The following is a 20279-nucleotide window of genomic DNA, read 5'->3' as shown; positions in this document are numbered from 1 at the left end:
AGCTGGAGCGGCATGGGCCGCTCCAGTACCGTGCTGGCCCCCTATAGGGGCCAGAATTGCTGATCCTGTTGACACCGTTGAGAAACGCGACGGCGTTTCCGACATCGTCAACACTTAGCCTGAGGATCAGAAAATCCCGCCCATGAATTGGTAGGATACGAAGAAATGTAGAGGAACAGTGGGAACTTGGAGTAATGTCCATAGATATCTGAAGGCAGCAGGACAAGTCGTTCAGGTGGTAAAAAAATTATATGGAATACTTTCCTTTGTTGAAGATATAGAATATATTAAGAGTAGGGAAGTTATGCGAGAGCTGTATAAAACACTAGTTCTGATCATAACATTTAATGAAGGATGAGATCGCACTCAAGACAGTATGGACAGGATTTAGCAGGAATAGAAAAGTTTAGTTATGAGCAAAGATTGGATAGAGTGGAGTTATCTTCTTTGGGACAGAGAATGCTGAGGACAGATTTAATTGAGCTGTGCAAAATTATGAAGGGTCTAAAAACAGTGGAGAGACCAATGATCAGAGGGCATAGACTAAAGTAACTGGCAGAGGTATTAGAGGGCAGTTGAGGAGAATGCTTTTCACCCAGCAGGTGTATGGGGCGGGGGGTTCTGGCGTAGCGGAGTGGTGCTAACCACTCCGGCGTCGGGCCTCCCCAAAGGTGCGGAATTCTCAGCACCTTTAGGGGCTAGGCCCGCGCCGGAGTGGGTTCCGCCGGCGCATGCACGGTGGAGGGGTTCTCTTCCGCCTCCGCCATGGTGGAGGCCGTGGCGGCGGCGGAAGAAAAAGAGTGCCCCCACGGCACTGGCCCGCCGGCCGATCGGTGGGCCCCGATCGCGGGCCAGGCCACCATGGGGGCACCCCCCGGGGTCCGAATGCCCCACGCTCTCCCCAGGACCCCGGGGACCGCTCGCGCTGCCAATCCCGCCGGCACAGATGGTTTAAACCACGTCGGCGGGATAGCCCTGTCAGCGGCGGGACTTCGGCCCAACGTGGGCTGGAGAATTGTCGCGTGGGCCCGCTGATTCCCGGGTGGCGGAGAATTCCGCCCACGGCGGGGGCGGGATTTACGCCGGCCCCGGGCGATTCTCCGACCCTGCGAGGGGTCGGCGAATCCCGCCCATGAATCTGGACTTGGTAGAACTGAGAGAGGATTGCTGAGGCAAAAACCCTCATCACAATTTAAAAATATGTTTGCATGTGCACTTGACATCCCAAAAACCTAGGGAGGCTCCCGACGAAAAGCTGGAAAGTTACATTTGCCTTGGTAATTCTTCATCAGCTGGCACAGGCGTAATGGGCCAAATGGCCTCCTCCTGTACCATACATTCGCTATGTTTATGGCGCAGCACAGAGGAAGGTCATTTGCCCAATCAATCTGCAGCAAACTCTTTCAAACACCAATCCAATCAGTCCCACTCTCTTGCTCGCACCCCATATCCCTGCAATGTTTCGCCTTTGGCTCTTTACCCACTTGATGCCCACTATTAAATATGTATTGTCTGTCCTATCAGGAAGTGCATTCCAATTCCTCACCATTTATTGAGCACAAAAGCATTTCCTCATGTTCCCTCTAGTTCTTCCGTCAAGCGCCTTTGTATCTGCATCTTCTGGATGTTTAAAGCTTGTGCTTGCTTGCGGTCCAGCTTGAACATCCTACTTGTCTTGGCGCCCAAATGTGGCTGCATTGCATGCTAAATTCCATTGTTGATCTTCCCTCCATGGCAGCTGGTGGAATTTAAATTCAATTAATAAATCTTGAATATAAAGCCAATCTAAGTAATGGTGGCCATGGCAACTGTCATTGCTTGTTGTAAAAACCCAGCTGGTTCACTAATATCTGCCATCCTTACCCAGCCTGGTCTACATTTGGCTCCAGACCCACTGCAATGTGGTTGACTATTAAGTGCCCTCTGAAATGTTTAAGGGCAATTATGGATGGGCACCGAGTGTTGGTCGTTCCAATGATGCTCTCACCCACGATATCATTTTTTAAAAACCTCCCTATTCCAATGTGCCCTTGCCATATGGCAGATATGTCAAATCCTCTATTTTGTGTCTCCCACCTTCGATTCTGGCACTAGATTGAAATGCTGTCTCAAATACAAAAGTATTTTTACACAATAGAATTCAATTGACTACATGTAACTTGCAGTGAAAATTTTAAATCTGAACTTCACAAACATTCAGGCAGAAATCCACAGGATTCTGTGGAAAGAATCTGCGTTCAGTGGAAAGAAAGAGCATCTCCAATAGACAGAGAGAAAGGTGAAAGTATTTAAGATTCTACAATCGTGTCAGCCAGATGCAAGCAGGTTCATGTGAGTGCCACTTAGCTGGACAAGTTTCTCTGAGTTCAAGGGAGGTGAGATCTAAACTGACTGACCCAAATAAAGCTGCTTGTAAGGAAGGTGAATTTACCCAGGAGCAGGGGATGCAAGAGGGCTGGTGTCATTTTTTCCAATGGAGGTTCATCACCCTCATGACTCATTGGGTTAACACCATCAGTCTTGAGGAAGACAGAGGAATCCGTTCATCAGTGCCAACTTAAAAGAACGTCATACAAATTCTACATGCATTGCTAACTACAAACATAACTTTACTCAGTTTAATAGACAGCTTATCTTAAATTGTCAGCCATCTAAATAAATGTAACCAATTGATTTCAATCTCACAGCTGAACTGTGAATTTGTGACCAGCAGGCAGTTATTCCTAAATGAGGGTGTTGTGAATGGACTGTCTTTGTAACCTCCTGTTTTTTTTTTTCATTAATTAACCCTATTTATTAATTACTCACATTTTTGGTATGTTAAATTGGGATCATTTATGCCCATTTTTGGGTTCCACTGCTGGGCTTAGACCTTCAAAATGGCGACATACACATGCATGTTTGGGTTGAGTCATACTGGATGCCATATGAGTGAGGGCCCGAGGTAATATAGAGTGGACCAATCGCGACATCAACTAATGTGTTGTTGATTTGACATCAGCGGTGGCATTTTGGAGTCAATTCTCAAGCAGACACCCTCTCTTAACCTCACATTCAGCAGCAAGGAGGACTGACTACCCCACTCCCACCTCCAACAGTGCAATTTAAAAGGATCATCGACTGTCTACGGGTTGTTGCTGTTAGATTTCCCCTGGCTACTGCTTTGATTCATCAAGTGTTCTGTGATTCCTGGACCGGTTTCAAGTTGATAAGTCTTCAGGGAAGGTATGGTGGCTGTTCGGGGATTTTTTTGAGTCAAGACTTCTGCACAAACCAGTTGCTCCCAGCCATGTGCACATTAACAGACATTCCTCTTGGAACACAGCATGATTAGAGAATGAATAGAGGTCAGGCAAGGTAGAACAAGCTGCTGGAAGAGGAAGGAGGAGGGGAAGAAGAGCAGGAAGCCATATCTACTCAGGGTATTTCGGGAGCAATTCTCCTACTTGAACCAGAGAGGGGAAGAATACATATGACATTTACACTTCATGAAGGACATCCTCACTGAAATCTATCCCTGATGTCGCCACAACTAAAACCCCAGTTCAGTATCGCCTGGGGCTGTGAATGTGACCATACCGACGAACCCTTATGCATCTGGCTCCTGGCAGGGTAGAGCTGAGATATTTGCAACATCTCCCAGTTTGCTTGTTACTGTTAGATATTATAGCTTTCCAGTAAGAGAGATAACTATATTTCATTCTCTTTTGCCAAAGACAAGTAAGAGCAATGAGCATACACCTTCACTCGGATTGGATATTTTCCTCTGGTGCAGAGTACCATTGATTACATGCAGTGTGTTTTTTGGGTACAAATAGCTAATTCTTCCGTATACTGGAACCAAAATCCACTACCTCAATGTTGGGCTGGTGTTTCATTTCTTCCAGCATCACCAGCCACAAGCACAAAGAGATACAAACACAGACTAGTTTTATTTTGTGCTAATTAGCTTTAAGTGAGGCTTGCAACTCATCCTATTGGCCCCTTGCAGAAAGCCATCCATCATCACATGTAAGACCTGGACAATATTCAGACTTGGACTGATAAGTGGCAAGTAATATTTGCACTAAACAGATACCAGGCAATGACTATCTCCAACTATTTGCCCCATGACATTGCTGAGCCACGTTCATCAACTATCTGGGGGTTACCATTGACCAGAAACTGAAATGGACTAGCCATATATCTACCATGGTTACAAGAGCAGGTCAGAGGCTCGAAATTTTGCAGAAAGTATCACAGCTCCAGACTCCCAAAGCATGTCCACCATCTATTTACCTGGATAAGTGCAGCTCCAGCAACACTCAAAAAGTTCAACACCATTGAGGACAAAGCAGCTTTCTTGATTGGTACACCATCCACTGTCTTAAACATTCAATCCTTTCACCATCAATGCATAGTAGCAGCCGTCTGTACATCTACAAGTTGCACTGCAGCAATTCACCAAGTCTCCTTGTACATAACCTTCCAAACCCGTCACCTCTACAGCCCAGAATGGTAGAAGACATATGGGTATACCACTACCTGCAAGTTCTCCTCTATGATGATTGTCATGTCACTTTACAACCAGCAAAATTGAGTAATGGTCACTTGGTCTGGACACCCAATCAACACCTTTTGTGGTGAATCTCTCTCAGGAGACAGTTTCCCAAATAGAAAGAGTGTACAATAGACAAGGTCAAAGCATGCAGCTAATGAAGCAACCGTATGAAGTTTTTTTGTTCAACTTAAGGAGCCTCCAGGAGAACATATTTGCATGTGGCGATGAGGATAAAGGATCCTAGCACTGCCTCTAGCCCTGGACTAGTGAGTATCACATTTTAACCAAAGACTGAAGAAAAATAACATACTCACCAAAATTCCTCTCTTCAAATGAACCCATTTGACTCCTCCACAGAGGAAAAGGGGCAATACATTGAAAGCTTCAGGTTTTGTTCCCCGGGAAAATGAAATAGAGGAGGAGGCAAAGCACAAAGCTGAGAGTCCGTGGCAGTCAGGCCTACAATCTTGTTTGCATCTCCCAGCTCTCAGCATTGCCATCTCTAAATCATTCAGTGAACTCTGGATTTAGTGAGTCAGAATCCAGAGATCCAAATTCAATTGAAGGGTGAGAGCCCCAGGTGAATTGATCATGACTTATATTGCTAAACTAAAGCAATTATTAGAGCATTGTGATTCTGGAGCACCGTAAATGCCATGCTGCAGGATCGGTTAGTTTGTGGCATGAGCCATACAGGACTGATTGGTAGCAGAAGCAAAATAAATTTCTAATGGACAATGCAAGCAGCACTGGCGATGGAAAGCACCAAAAAAGTTCACAAGTGCACAAAAAATGGCACAATATATCAAATAGGGTAGGAACCTGCAGGCAGTTATGGTGCCTAAACTACCGTGAGGTGGGTAATATTTCCAGTCATCCACTAAAGAAAAAGAAATAATGGAAGCAATCAGACAATGATTCTTAAGGTGAAGTGTTACCACATTCCTGAAACATGTAGGGTTAGGGAGATTGGGGGAGGGGGGGATTGGATTTTATGCTCTTGTTTTCATGGGGGGCAGGATTGGCAACAGGAACAGGAAATCCCACGGGAGTCCCAAAATGAAATTTACTTTGGCGGGATTTTCCATTCTGTTTGTCCCCATCAACCCCACCAATGACGTAATGTGAATGCCGACATTCAACGTCAGGATCCTCATTTGAATACATTTAAATATAATTATCAGGTCTTTACGCCTGATTGTCCACCCTGAAGTGATTTATGACAAGTCTCCTACAACATGCACTTGATGAGCAGAACCTCCGGAGATGTGAAGGTGAGTACATCCCCTGGTGGGTGGGGGGGTGGGGGGGGGTGGGGGTGGGGGGGGGGGGGGGGGGTGGGGTGGGGGGGGGGGGGGTGGGGGGGGGGGGATCAATCTCGGGCGGTAACCGCAATTTCAGCCTATCCTGCCAGCGTGACATTGTGAACCCGCCCCTTCTCTCTTTTTTTAACTAAAGTCCTTCACAATATGGCAGCTTCTGCATTGATTTTACCACCTGCTGCTACACTCTGCAAATGAATGAAAATATTCCACCTCGAGTGTCATTATTGTCACAAAAGAGGACGTTTGATATAACTGTGCAGAGCAAATTCAAGACTGCCGAGTAACTGGTTAGACAAACTGTGCCAGTACACAATGCAAGTCTGACATAATTGATTCTGATATTTATTCTCGTTATGATGTTAAAGCAGTCAAGACAGACCCTATTACTGTAATGGCCCATGTGTATGGAAGTGGATAAAAGGGCACCAGCCACTGTGATGGGTGAGCACAAATTTCAGCACCTGAGAGAGGGTGGCCAACCATTGTACCTGGAGGACGCGCCTGCCAAGTTAAATACATACAGTATTAAAAAGTAATAAAAGTAAAAGGCACCACAATAGTACCTCTGAGCTATGGACATTTGTCTGCTCCCCTCACGGGATAAAGGACCAAGCCTTCTGGGCTGTGATTGGCTTAGAGAGATCAACTTTAATTGAAATGAGATCTTTCAAATGCGGGTAGGGGAACTGCCAGAATTCTTAAGAAAACACAAGAGGCCTCCTGGTCCCCTCACGGCTTGTTTCACGTTGGCCGGTGGCGGGATCTCCTGGTCGCGCTGCTGTTAATTGGATTTCCCATTGATCCCGCCCCACACCGCCAGGAAACCCGCAGTGGGGGTGTGCCAGCGGCAAGACCGGAAGATCTCGGCCAACGTCTCCTGTGACTAATTAGGCAAAATTAGAGGCCTGCAAGCTAAGATTGATGTTGACCCCCGAGGCAACCCCATGATTCTTTATGCCTTGCAAGAAAGGGTGGGTTTTGAGTTCAACAGGTTGGAAGAACTAGGCATCATCCAACCGGTTCAGGCATCTGAATGAGCAGAACCACCGTCCTCGTACTGAAACTGGATAAGACCGTCCACATTTGCGGCCTTTGCAAGCTAACAGTTAATCAGGCTGCCAAGCTGGATAAATATCCAATCCAGAGAACTGAAGACCTGTATGCAAAGCTGACAAGAAGTCAATCTTACACAAAGCTGGATTTGAGTCATGCGTACCAGCAACTCGAATTAGATAACGCTTCCCATTAATTTGTCACAATAAACACACACAAATGTCTATTCCAGTATGCACTCCTGCCTTTTGGCGTGTCTTCAGCATTTGCAATATTTCAAAGGACAATGGAGAGTCTTCTACACGGGCAACCATGGGTTGCACTATACCTTGACAATGCCTTTATAAGAATCAACAGAGGCCAAACATCTAGTAAAATTAGAAGAGGTGTTACAGAGTTTTCAGGAAGCTAGGGTCCACCTCAAGAAAGAGAAGTGCATCTTTCAAGCCACTGAGGTGACCTACCTGGGCACTGTGTAGATGCATAAGGATTACACTTCATAGAAGACAATGTCAAGATGATAAAGTAGGTGCCTTCCCCCTCAAACATAACCAAACACAAATCATTTTGGGGGATGGTAAACTACTGTGGACAGGTTTTACGCAACTTATCAACTGTACTGGCCCCCTTGCATATTCTTCTAAAGAAACACAATTGTTGTTCCTGGAAGACTCCCTAGGGTGAGGCTTTCAACAGAGTGAAGCAATTTCTGCATTCTTCAAACCTATTAGTACACTTCGACCCATCTAAAGAACTGATAGTGATCTGTGACACCTCTCCCATGTGGTATTGGTCAGGTGTTTGTCCAGGAGATGGTTGATGGCTCTGAAAAGCTGATCGGGTATGTGTCAAGTACCTTCTCAGAGGCCAAAAGAGGGTAGTAAACCCCAGTTAGTGCAATGACTGTTTAATGAATGTTTACTGGGCAGTAACGGGGCCAGATTAGCTCATTTGGCTAGACAGCTGGTTCATGATGCAGAGCAAGGCCAGCAGTACTTGCTGTGGTTATTCATGAAGGCTCCACCTTCTCAACCTTACCCAGATAGTTCATGAGTGTATACTGGATGGTCAACTCCAGACTGTTTAAATCACCAGGTTAGATCACCACCAGTCAGCTCTCCCCCCTCAAAAGGCAAAGCAACCTATGGTCATTGGGACTATGATGACTTTACCTTGAAAAAAAGTTAAAGCAATGGGTTAAGGATTTATTTGGTGGTCATGACCACTATTCATGTCAGGGTATCGATTCGAATATGTTCTGATAGCTGATCTATGCATTCATTGTACTCTTAGTAAAAGGGTAACTATATAAATTGCGCAAAACAAGGAAATCAGGCACTTCACCTGTTAGAGTAGTTTTAAATGGTTGAAGTCTGTAAAAATCTAATGTTTGAAATGCTTTTACTATGACAGACACACAATAGAAGATGGCGCTCTCATTCACTCCCATCTCACTCTCCTCGCCTTCTCCTTTTATCTTCTGTCAGCCAGTCATAGCGTCAACTCCCATTTATCCCAGATAGCTCTTTGCTGTACTTATACCTTTGTAGAGTCTTTATCGTCACTGCCAGGAGGGTGGGTAGGGTCTCTGCCTCTTGGCACGGAGAATTTAAAAGAAATGAAGGAAACTTCCAGAAAGAACTATAATTTTAGTTTACTGTTGCAAAATCTCACAGGTTAAGGCTACTTTTAAACTGAGGCCAGTTTCATAGTTCCCAAAATCTATTGCGAGGTCATGGTATTCCAAAGTTCGATGAGCTAACTTAATGTGTTCACCTGACAATGGGTGTTATCATTGCACTAAACGTCTCACCATTGATTTAAGCAAGATGGAATGATTTCAACCTATTTCATTGGTTACCTTTGCCCATCCTCAAGAATTAATGATCCTTATGAATAAAATGGATTCAAACAAAGAAAGTTCAATCGTTTCAACTCACTAATGCCACCATTGTTCTCCCTGTTGCTCTAGAATCTGGGTAGTCAACGCTAGGCCTATTCTCAGTCAGGCTGTGAACCAATGAGGTGTTTTTGTGACTCTGAGCACAGAACTCAACCTTATAACTGAGGCATTGGGGAATAAATGTCACAATAACTGTACCTTTAACTTCACTTTCCACGGTTTCTAAAACTTGTTGTTTGAGGTAAAACATTTACCATTGCCTTTGGAACAAAACAGAGCTTGACTGAAAGCTCTTCCTTTTGCTTACAGTCCTATTAGGCTTTATTAAACATGGAAGGAGAGCCTCAAGTGCCAGGAAGAGAGAAACTATTTATCAGAGGATCTCCTATGCACGACCTAAGCTCTTAGTTTCACTCACCCCCATTAACAGAATCATACCAGCTTTTCAACTCGATTCAGTTCTTAACAAGTTGTTTTCCCTAAAGGTGTAGAACTTGGAGCTCAGCACATACTTATAAAATATTAATTAATTCCCTCAGACTAACAGTACACTTATAAATGTTAATTAGGAAAAAGATTGGCACTTTTAGGTATCTGGGGAATTGCTCCTTGATGGCCTACAATACCATTCTTCTATTGTTGCAGTAAATATGAAATTTGTTTCTGTAAATATCCTCAGGTTGTGTTTCTGCATATAGATTGCTATAATGAAGGGTGAACCTATGGATATTTACAGACCCTCAACAGCGGATTAGAATTTGACCCGTGGATATTGACAAACCTAGATAACAAGGAACAGAGTCAACACAAGTGGATATTTAGAAAACTAGCTGCTGAAATGGGCCCAATTTGTCGATGCTGTATTCACAGACCCCAGATGAAATAATGAAAAAGACATGCACACATATCTACAGTGTTTTATATTTGAAACGGAGATGTGCGAGTTCTCTTTGACCTTCAGAAGCAGGAGAGTGGAGCCAGGAGTTATGGATATTCATCCACCCGATTTGGTTCTGCTGAATGTAAATTGGTTTCAATAAATTATGGAATCTGCACAGAGCTGGATGAAGAATCCTTGGGCCCTGGACACCAGGAGAACTTGGGGCCCATTTGCAGCCGTTGTGCTCCAGAACTTGTCAGGTTCCTAGCCAAACTGTTCCAGTACAACTACAATACTGCCACTTAGCCGGTAATGTGCAAAATTGCCCAGGTATGTCCTGTACACAGAATGCAGGACAAATCCAATGCGGCCAATTACTGATCCATCAGTCTACTCTCGATCATCAGTAGAGTAATGGAAGGCATCATCACCTTAACAAGTGATGCTCAGTTTGGGCTACACCAATCACTTCCTGACCTCATTATAGCTTTGGTTCAAACATGGAAAAAAGAGCTGAACTCCGGAGGTGAGGAGAGGCTGACTGCCCTTGACATCAAGGCCTCATTTGACTGAGTGTGGCATCAAGAAAGAAAACTCTCCACTGGTTGGAGTCATACATCGCACAAAGGAAGATGGTTGTGATTGTTGGAGAACAGTCATTGGAGATCCAAGACATCACTGCAGACGTACCTCAATCAAGTGTCTTAGGTCTTACCAGCATCAGATGCTTTGTCAATGACCTTCCTTCTATCATAAGGTCAGAAGTGGGGATGTTCGCTGATAACTGCACATTATTCAGCACTGTTCCTGACTCCTCAGATACTGAAGCATTCCATGTCCAAATGCAGTAAGACCTGGACAATATTCAGGTTTGGGCTGGCAAGTGGCAAAGAATATTCATGCTAAACCAAGTGCCAGGCAGTGACCATCTCAACAAGAGAGAAACCAACCATCTCCTCTTTACAATCAATGGCATTACCATCGCTGAAGCCCACACTATCAACATCCTGGGGGTTGTAATTGACCAGTACTTTAACTGGGCTTGTCATATAAATACTGTGGCTACATGAGCAAGCCGGAGGCAAGAAATCCTGTTGCAAGTAACTCACTTCCTGACTTCTCAGAGCCTGTCCACCAACAACAAGGCAAAGTCAGGAGTGTGATAGAATACTCTCCACTTGTCTGGATGAGAGCAGTTCCAACAACACTCAAGAAGCTCGACACCATTCAGGGAAAGCAGGCCGCTTGATTGTCACCCTGTCCACAAACATTCACTCATGCCACCATCAACACACAGTAGCTGCCATGTGTACCATATACAAGATGCGCTTCAGGGACTAACCAAGGCTCCTCAAGCAGCACCATACAAAGCCATGGCCACTACCATCTAGAAAGACAAGGGCAGCAGATCCTGGGAACACAACCACCTGCAAGTTTCCATCCAGGTCACTCACTATCCTGATTGGGAAATATATTATCGTTCCTTCTCTGTTGCTGAGTCAAAATCCTAGAACTCACTCTCTTCACCACATGGGCTATCGCGGTTCAAGAAGGTAGCTCACCATGACCTTTAAAGTGCAATTAAATTATGGGCAATAAATGTTGGTCCAGCCAGTGGTGCCCATATACCTTGAATGAATAAAACACGAAGGTCCAGGTCCCTGCACCCCAGTCCACGAACAAATGTTTAGTAAAGTACCTGGAGCAATGTTTACATGCTAAAGACATTGGGGTGGATTTTCTGGAAACGTTCACCATAGCTGCAAAACCCTTTTTGGCCGCTAACTCTCGTGAGAGGATCACAATGGGATTTGCACCCAGGAGCTCTCAGAATGAGATCTTCACTGCCCCTCCCCACCAGTGATGTAATCACTGATTAACATAAATTTAAATAGATTTGAATATGCCCTCTTCCGGGTTTGCCGTATATTCCCCCTGCTAGTGTGACGTCACGCCGGTGGAAATCACTCCTGCTCTGCAGCAATCAAGATGGCCACATGGGGGGTGTAGGCCATTGTAGTCCCCCCAGTGGTCCGGGACATGGCAAAGCAGTGCCCTGGAACTGTCCCTGGCACCATGGAAGTGCCAACCTGGTGGTCCTAGGTTAGCACTGCTAGGAAGCAGGGCCGGGGTCGAGGTCTCCAAGGAACCTCATTGTGGGGGGGAGGGGGGGTGGGGAGGGGACAGATGTTGCTCCTGCATGGCAGTGGGGGTGCAGAGACTTACAATTTTGGGGGTATCCCGATACGGGTGAGTTTAGGGGAGGGGGGTCATGTCACCCTGATGCGTGCGAGGTGTGGGTGGAGGTTTGACTTGACCATTGAGTTGTTGGGGTTAGGTTGGCCCTCTGTGTTGGAGGGCTGAGGGTGTTCCCCTTGTCTGCCGGTGGTCTGATATCAGGGGTGGTGACGGAGGAGGATCTTTAACTTCTCATTCATGTAATGGGTATATATATTACTCCTCTGTTTAAAATAAATGCCTCAATATCTCAAACAAATGACACACAGGGAAAAGCCAAAAATATTTTTTTTAGCAACTATTATTGGTACTCATTACCCATTCATAGTTATCGTGTGGGTGTAGGCCTTCTTTATGAACAGCTATGTGAGATCCGTACACATTTTTAATCAACTGGATGTCTTGTTATCTCATTTCAGATTGCAGTTAAAAGTCAATCACATTATTGTCAGACCTTCCTTGAAGGACGTTATTGATTTATTGGGCTCCCAGAACTTTGTAGTCATTTTATTAGTCACTTTAATCACTTCCTAGAGACATCCACGATCAAAGCACTGGCACATTGTCGACTTCTTCATTGTCCGATCCCGAGACCAAAAGGATGTCCTCGTCGCCAAAGCGATAATCAGTGCAGATGGCTGATGGACAGACCACTGGCTCATCCAATCCTCTATCTCCATCAAACGTCACCAGAATCAACAAAAGATGAAGAAACAGCTCAGAACAAAGATCAATGTTGAGTGGCTTCAAGAACAAAGCATGCGACTGAACATCCAACAACGTCTTCTCCGAAATCTCCAAAGTATCCATTCTAATGGAGTGGAGGAAAGCGAGAAAGAGCTGGAGACAGCTATCATCCCAAGACTGGTTGACCACACCATCCAAGACCTCATCGACAAGAAGAGGAAATCTCTCCATGCCTGGCAAAACCACATAACCAGCAAAGCATAGAGAAGAATTCATCAATTAGTCAAGGCAGAGAATGCTATGGAGCTGCAACTCCTTACTGATAAGCTGACATCCAGGTCTTCTTCAGTGCCACCAAGGCAATATATAGACCCAATACCTCAAACCAGTGTAGAGTAATGACAGAACCCTCTTGAGAGACAGAGAAAACATCAGCCCTCGATCAAGAGAGGAAATCCCCCAGCGCACCATCAAACATTATCTTCGACTCCCACCAAATGTGGACGAAGTGGAAGCTGCCATTAAGCGCATGAAGAATGGAAAAGCCACAGGAGTGGACGGGATCCCAGTGGAGATTTTCAAACTTGGAAGAGAAGAGCTCACCCTTCATTTCCATCAGCTGTTGCTGGAGACCTGGGACAGAGAAGAAATTCCTGCTGACCTCAGGGCTGCTGTTATCGCCACTATCTTTAGGAAAGGAGACAAATCAGACTGTGGGAATGCTTGAGGAATCTCCCTATACTCCATTGCAGGGAGGTTCATCGCCCAAATCCTCGCTAGCCACCTTCTCCCAGTCTCTGAAGAAATTATTCTGGTAAGCCAGTGTGGCTCCGACAAAACTGTGGAACAACGGATATGATTTTCACTGCTCAGCAACTTCAAGAGAAATGCCAGGAGCAACATCAACCACTCTACATGGCCTTCATCGATCTGACCAAGGCTTTCTACTCAGTCCATTAGCAAACGCTATGGAATACCCTGTCATATGCCGGCTGTCCAGAGAAATTCATCAACATTTTCCGATTCCTCCATGACAAGGTGCCAGCGACAGTCCACACTGATGCAAATAAGACATAAATCTTCAAGGAGTCAAGAAAGGATGTGTCATCACCCCCACTCTTCTTCACCTTCACCGCCAGCATCCTTTATATTGTCAGAACAAGCTTTGCAGTGGAGAGTGGAGCGAACATTGTCTACAGGATGGACAAAAAACTTTTCAGCCTCATGAAAATAACATTGACGTCTCTCGTGGAACTTCAGTGTGCAGATGACAGCACCATAGCTACTCTCCCAGAAGAGAATCTAAAAGCCATGCTTGACACCTTCGCAGACGAGTACTAAAGAAACTTAGCCTCAATCTCAGGAAGACTCAAATCCTTTACCAACCTGCCCAGGGCATGATCCGGTTTCCCCTTACATCAAGATCCATGCGGAAATCCTAACAAGGGCGGCGCGGTAGCACAGTGGTTCGCACTGTTGCTTCACAGCTCCAGGGTCCCAGGTTAAATTCCTGGCTTGTGTCACTTTCTGTGCGGAGTCTGCACGTTCTTCCCGTGTCTGCGTGAGTTTCCCCCAGGTGCTCCAGTTTCCTCCCACAGTCCAAAGACGTGCAGGTTAGATGGATTGGCCATGCTAAATTGCCCTTAGTGTCCAAAAAGGTGAGGTGGAGTTAGTGGGTTGCAGGGATAGGGTGGAGGTGTGGGCTTAGTTGGGTACTCTTTCTAAGGGCTGGTGCAGACTCGATGGGCCTAATGGTCTCCTTCTACACTGTAAATTCTATGATTCTATGAAACGTGGAAAGTTTCCCATACCTGGGAAGTCACCTCTCCTCTAAGGCTAACATAAATGCAGAGATCCAACATTGTATCCAATCTATGAGCGCCTCCTTTGGACGCCTAAGGGTGAGAGTCTTTAATGACTGCACCATCCGTGCTGACACCTAGATCCTCGTGTACAAGTGCTTGTGGTCCCAATTCTTCTGTATGGCTCAGGAACTTGAGCTATGTACAGATGCCACTTCAAAGCCCTGGACAGTTACCATCAATGCTGTCTGTGATGGATTCTCCACATCCGTTGGGAGGAGAGGCACACTAACAACATATTCCTTGAAGAAGCCGAGAGCATCAGCAACGAGGACATGATCACCAGAAACCTACTCCACTGGGCCGGCCATGTGCTTCGGATGTCCGAGTTCCAACTGCCAAAGCAAATCCTCTTTGCCCAACTCAAGGAAGGTTTCTGAACAAGAGGAGGACAAAGGAAGTGCTTCAAAGTCACCTGAAGGCTTACCTCCAGGAATGCAACAAAGGCATCAATGCCTGGGAGACCCATACTCAGATGAAACCTATTTGGTCCTGATTGAAGAGATACAATTCTTAAAGGACACTTGACGCTAAGAGGAGGTCTGGAAAAGGAGCCCAAGAATACCAGCGATGTAGAGTCCAAAGACAGATCCCACCTTCTGTAAACACCTGCCAAGTTTGCGATCGAAGATACAGTTCTAGGATCAGGCTCATCAGCCAGGAAAGAACCCACAGAACCCATGACCAGCAACACGGAGTTTCTTAGGTGGATAATCATACTTGTTAGCGAATGATCTCTGAAGAGAGTCACTTTAACTTATACCACCTCTTTATTTCCACATTTGTTTCAACAGAATTCAAACTTTCAAGCTGCCAAGGTGGGATTTGAATTCACATTTGCTGGCTTGTGGTCAAGGAACAATATTCCCACATTACTGCACCCTACAAATGATGAAACGACAGACAGAGAGGAAACAAGCGTCAAACTGCTTCAGATTTTTAAAACTGGAGGAAAACATGGGGCTAGAGACAGGCAAGCCTCTCATGAGGCCCCAGGCCACTTCAACTCCTCAGCCGCATTAGGCCCAAATAAATGAGGCATGCAAATGTGGTACGTGATGTAAAGACGATTGAGCAGAACAGGGCTATTGCAGCAAGCAGTCACTCCCAGCAGGCAGCTTATGGGTGTGTAGAGGGCAGTGGCCAATTATCCTTGGGGAAAAGGGGACAGGGAAACCTGCGAGAAAGTCACGTTTCCCAGCTGGAGCCGTTGTGCACAACTGCTTGACATTTTTCTGGGCCTACTGTGGTGGCCATTGCTGCTGGAGAGACCAGCACTCTCTGACCTTACTGATAAAGGGTGGGTGTATTAGACATTTTCAGATACCGACTCACATATTGAGTAGTCCTCTTGTGACGAGGGCCTGGAGCACTGAAACACAAGTGTCAAAGTGGTGATTGGCGCAACCATGGTGCAGAAGCAAAGATTAACATGGTGCCAGGTTTTTACAACCCTCCCTACCCCCCCCTACTACATGGTACCTTCTCGCCAGGTACGGGATGGGGAGGGTGTTATGTGGGGGTGAAATGATGGCTAAAAAATGTTGAATTTTATATTTCCTGTGTCAAGGAGGAAACAAGCAGCTTGTGAATGATAGAAGATATTTAAGATTATGCGCAGATTTTATTCTTTTTGAAGATTGGCCTCCAGCTTGAACAAATGTTATTCGTTCTCACTTGCTTCAATTTTCTAAGTAACAAATTCAAAATGACACATGGGCTAGAAAAAGATAATCTGCCAATATCGTGAAAATTGCAAAGAAGCACAAATCCAGGAATAAAATCCAAATTGACATAACAAAATAATTGCAGCAGCACAGTAACCACCACATGTCATTAGGGATTTATCGTGGAGGCTCTCAGTGTCATTCCACGTAGCACGCAAAGTGTCGATACGTCATTCAGTATCAACAGTCTTTTGTTTCAGGTAACACGCATCACTCAGCCCACAAATGTAACTTTCAAATTGCAAAGAACTTTCTGTGAAGGCTGAGGTAATTGAGGCAGCTCGCTTTGAAGACTACTTTATTTGAGGGTGTTTCTGGGAAGCTGCTGGATCTCATGTGGAGAAGGGTTGTTAATAGGGGTGGGAATCAGACCTGAAGTGTTAATTTGGAGGTACAAGCTGTGGCAACTTGGCCTTCAAATTCTGGATAATTTGGTTCTGGTTCATTTTTTAAAAAGATATAATATGTATGGTATCTGCTTTGAGTCAATGTTTTTGCACATCGTTACAATCAGTGTCTGCAATGTCAAGTACTTTCTTGTTAAAATTAACAGCATATATTTTCACAGCATTTATTTTAATTTAATAAGCCATACCAAATTTGGGAAGGGTTCCATTTGGACCGTTGCTCCAGCGTGCAAGCTGACGTGTATGGAAAGGTTTTCCTGTTCCTGGCCAGGTTGCAACATCGATTTTTATTTAAAATGGACGTTGTTTTGGAACATCAGCACAAAATTTGCAACAGTCAATCCGTGGCATGGTGTTAGAGCAGGGGTGGGCAAACTACGGCCCGCGGGCCGCATGCGGCCCGCCAAAGGTCTTTATGCGGCCCACCAAGTCATTAAAAAAAAATTAAAAAAATTTTTTTTATTAAAAAATTTTTTTTTTTGAGGTTAATGGGGGGGACTGTTGGGTTACTTACTGGTATAGGGTGGATACGTTGACGTGAGTAGGGTGATCATTGCTCGGCACAACATCGAGGGCCGAAGGGCCTGTTCTGTGCTGTACTGTTCTATGTTCTGTGTTCTATATGAGGCGCCCAGAATCATAATCGGGTGAAGTAATTATTTTACTTAATATACTATGCGGCCCTTTAAAATTGTGAATTTCTGAATGTGGCCCTTGCACGGAAAAGTTTGCCCACCCCTGTGTTAGAGCAAGGTTTGTGATGGTGCGGCAGATAAATTGCACCACAATGGGCAGCCCTGGCATCTTGTTCAATCCAATGCAGAAATAAAACTGCTCCAATTTTCTCTTTCTGCAGCTATTGTACAATGCACAGGCTTGTGGTGAAGAAGTTGGAGCATTTTAATTAGGCGGCAATCACTGCTGTGGTTATTAAAAAAAACAAATTGAATATACTGATGAGATTTTTGAGATTGTGTCACATTGGGGGGGGGGGGGGGGGGGAGCACTCCTGTTCATTATTCTGTGGAGAGGGTGAACAGAGAGAAATAGATAGTTTCAGAATTACACAAATTTGGGAAGAATACAGATTTATCACAGGACGTCCTTCCATTGCCTCCCCACTTTAGGATGCATTTAACACCATTGCCAATGTGCAATAATATGGAAACATGAAATTGAATGAGCAATAGCAATGCCTGTGTAAGGTCACCAAATGACCTCGCAATTTTTACAATTGCAAATGCAGTTACGAGTATTAGTACTAATGCTGCTAGTGATTAATGAATTTGTCAGAAGCCATGGATCAGCCTGCACGTAGCTTGCTTACTTGTTCCAGCTGCTAAGAAGTGCAGGATTCGAGAGGCAGGAAGAACCTTTATAACCATTCCAACAAAATGGCACTGACTTGTGTAAAATTAACAGGCAACTTCATTAGAAAAATGCAGTATCCTTCTCTTTGATACTTTGTGTTGTTTAAGCCCTCATTAAAAAAAAACTAGTCCATTACCCTCTTTGAATTGGCCTAATTATTTAACTTTAATCATTTGTCTCGTAAAAGGTATTCGCATTGAATTCCAGTCACCCATTTACTAACCGGCAGAAAGGAAATGCTGGAAAAGGAATGATGCAGCTTTGAAGATTAGGTCAATTAGCCAAGAATACCCATTCAAATTGTCAGCTTCTGAATATTCAAATTGCCTAATTTGAATATGCATGGCCTTTCCTTCAATTAAAAGGGACCGGCTTAATTTCAAGCATTTTGTGATTCAATATTCTCAAACAAATAACTTCCACCAAAAAGGAGATGGCCTGTCACTCCGCATATATAATTTATATTTTAAAATTAATTTCATGGCAATATTCAGATATGCCATGTAGGAACGAGACCCACTAATTGGAATTTTATTGGGCTGATAATTCTAGTGTTTGCTTTCAAATGAACAGGGTGGTGCTGCATGATTTTCCATTTAGCCTCAGGCTATTTATGTGTGGTTACTGAAGTCTGAAGAGACTTGCCCTCATTCTAATCCTCGCCCGTGGCATTCTAGCTGTAACTTTTCATGTTTGGACCACAGCGAGTGAATTCCTGCTCCCAGTGAAACGTTTCCCTGAAAAAAGTATCAATTGGATTTATTGCCGAATTTAACAACGGTAACAAATTGATTTTGAAATGCAACCCTTCCCCCACCCCTCCTCCCCCGCCACATATTTGATGTGCTGATTTTTTTTTAAGTTCCACAATGCTCCTGATAGATTTTGTATCCGTATCAGTGCCCATTTTGCAGCATGAAAATCTAGTACATGTCATCAAATTGCGAGGCTTCATTTTAAGATCAGTTGTACAAGATAAACAAGATTGCAGAAGGTTATCGCCGTAACAATCTTCTACGATGACCCAAGCTGACCTAAGGATTTGTTGTCGGCGAGACCCTGTGACAAGTTTCAAATGAGACAGGAAAGAAATTTTGAATGTATAATTTGTGTTGCAAAAATGAAAACATATATATTGAGCACACAACACAAATATTTACACGGATGGACTTTGGTCGGAAACCAGACTTCATAGATTTGAATCTGATGGCTCTGTCACATGCAGCTTGACCAGGCTCCGATGTGGCTTCATTATATATACATGATTGGGCGGGATGGGTGGACAATCACACATTTTTCCTTCGGTCAGAGCAAAGCTGGTGCTGCCAATCTTGTCCTGTTAGAAACACACCTGCTCTTACTGAATAGCGTGGTGTTATTAATGGTACATTGCAGCTTGAGTTAACCACCACATCCAATGATAGAAAGGGCAGGTAATTGGAAAAGATATGGAGGAAATTTGAAATTACTTCTAGGACATTCGCTGTTTGGTAGTCCAGGTTTTTCAGTTTTCCTTCTTTGACAGCAAATTGATATCTTCCACACAGGGCTGCAGGCGCGATGTGCACTGAAAAATCAGAAGTTGCTTAGTGTTGACATTAGTTCATTCAATTTGTTCCAACTGCACTGCGTAGTAAAGGAGGACATTTGTTCACATGTAGATTTCATTACTGGTACATAATGCTGCAGTGATACAATAGTGCAGGGTTGACCAGGTTAAAACTTAGGTTTATATGCATTATGTCATTTGAAGAACGTCTGACCGGGGAAGAATGCTTTTTGAGTATATTTTATAATCAACATTGAAATATGCATAGACACAACTGCAAGTCACTCACCAATCTGACTTGGAACTATATGGCTGTTCCTTCACTGTCGCTGGGGAAACATCCTGGAACTTGCTCCCTAACAGCACAGTGGGTGTACATACACCTCAAGGACTGCAGTGGTCTGAGAAGACAACTCACCTTTTCCTTCAGAAGGGCAACTAGAGATGGGCAATAAATGCTGGCCGAACCAGCGACACCCACATCCTGAAAATGATTATGTTTTTAAATCAACTCCTTGATTTTTTTTTTCCTCTGAATAGTCTTATAGAATTTACAGTGCAGAAGGCGGCCATTCGGCCCATCGAGTCTGCACCGGCTCTCAGAAAGAGCACCCTACCCAAGGTCAACACCTCCACCCTATCCCCAAAGCCCACTAATCCCACCCAACTCTGAGGGCAATTTTGGACACTAAGGGCAATTTATCATGGCCAATCCAACTATCCTGCACATCTTTGGA

This window comes from Scyliorhinus canicula, chromosome 15, assembly GCF_902713615.1.
Source record: "Scyliorhinus canicula chromosome 15, sScyCan1.1, whole genome shotgun sequence".
NCBI classification, from domain to species: Eukaryota; Metazoa; Chordata; class Chondrichthyes; order Carcharhiniformes; family Scyliorhinidae; genus Scyliorhinus; species Scyliorhinus canicula.
This window is presented reverse-complemented; position numbering follows the sequence as displayed.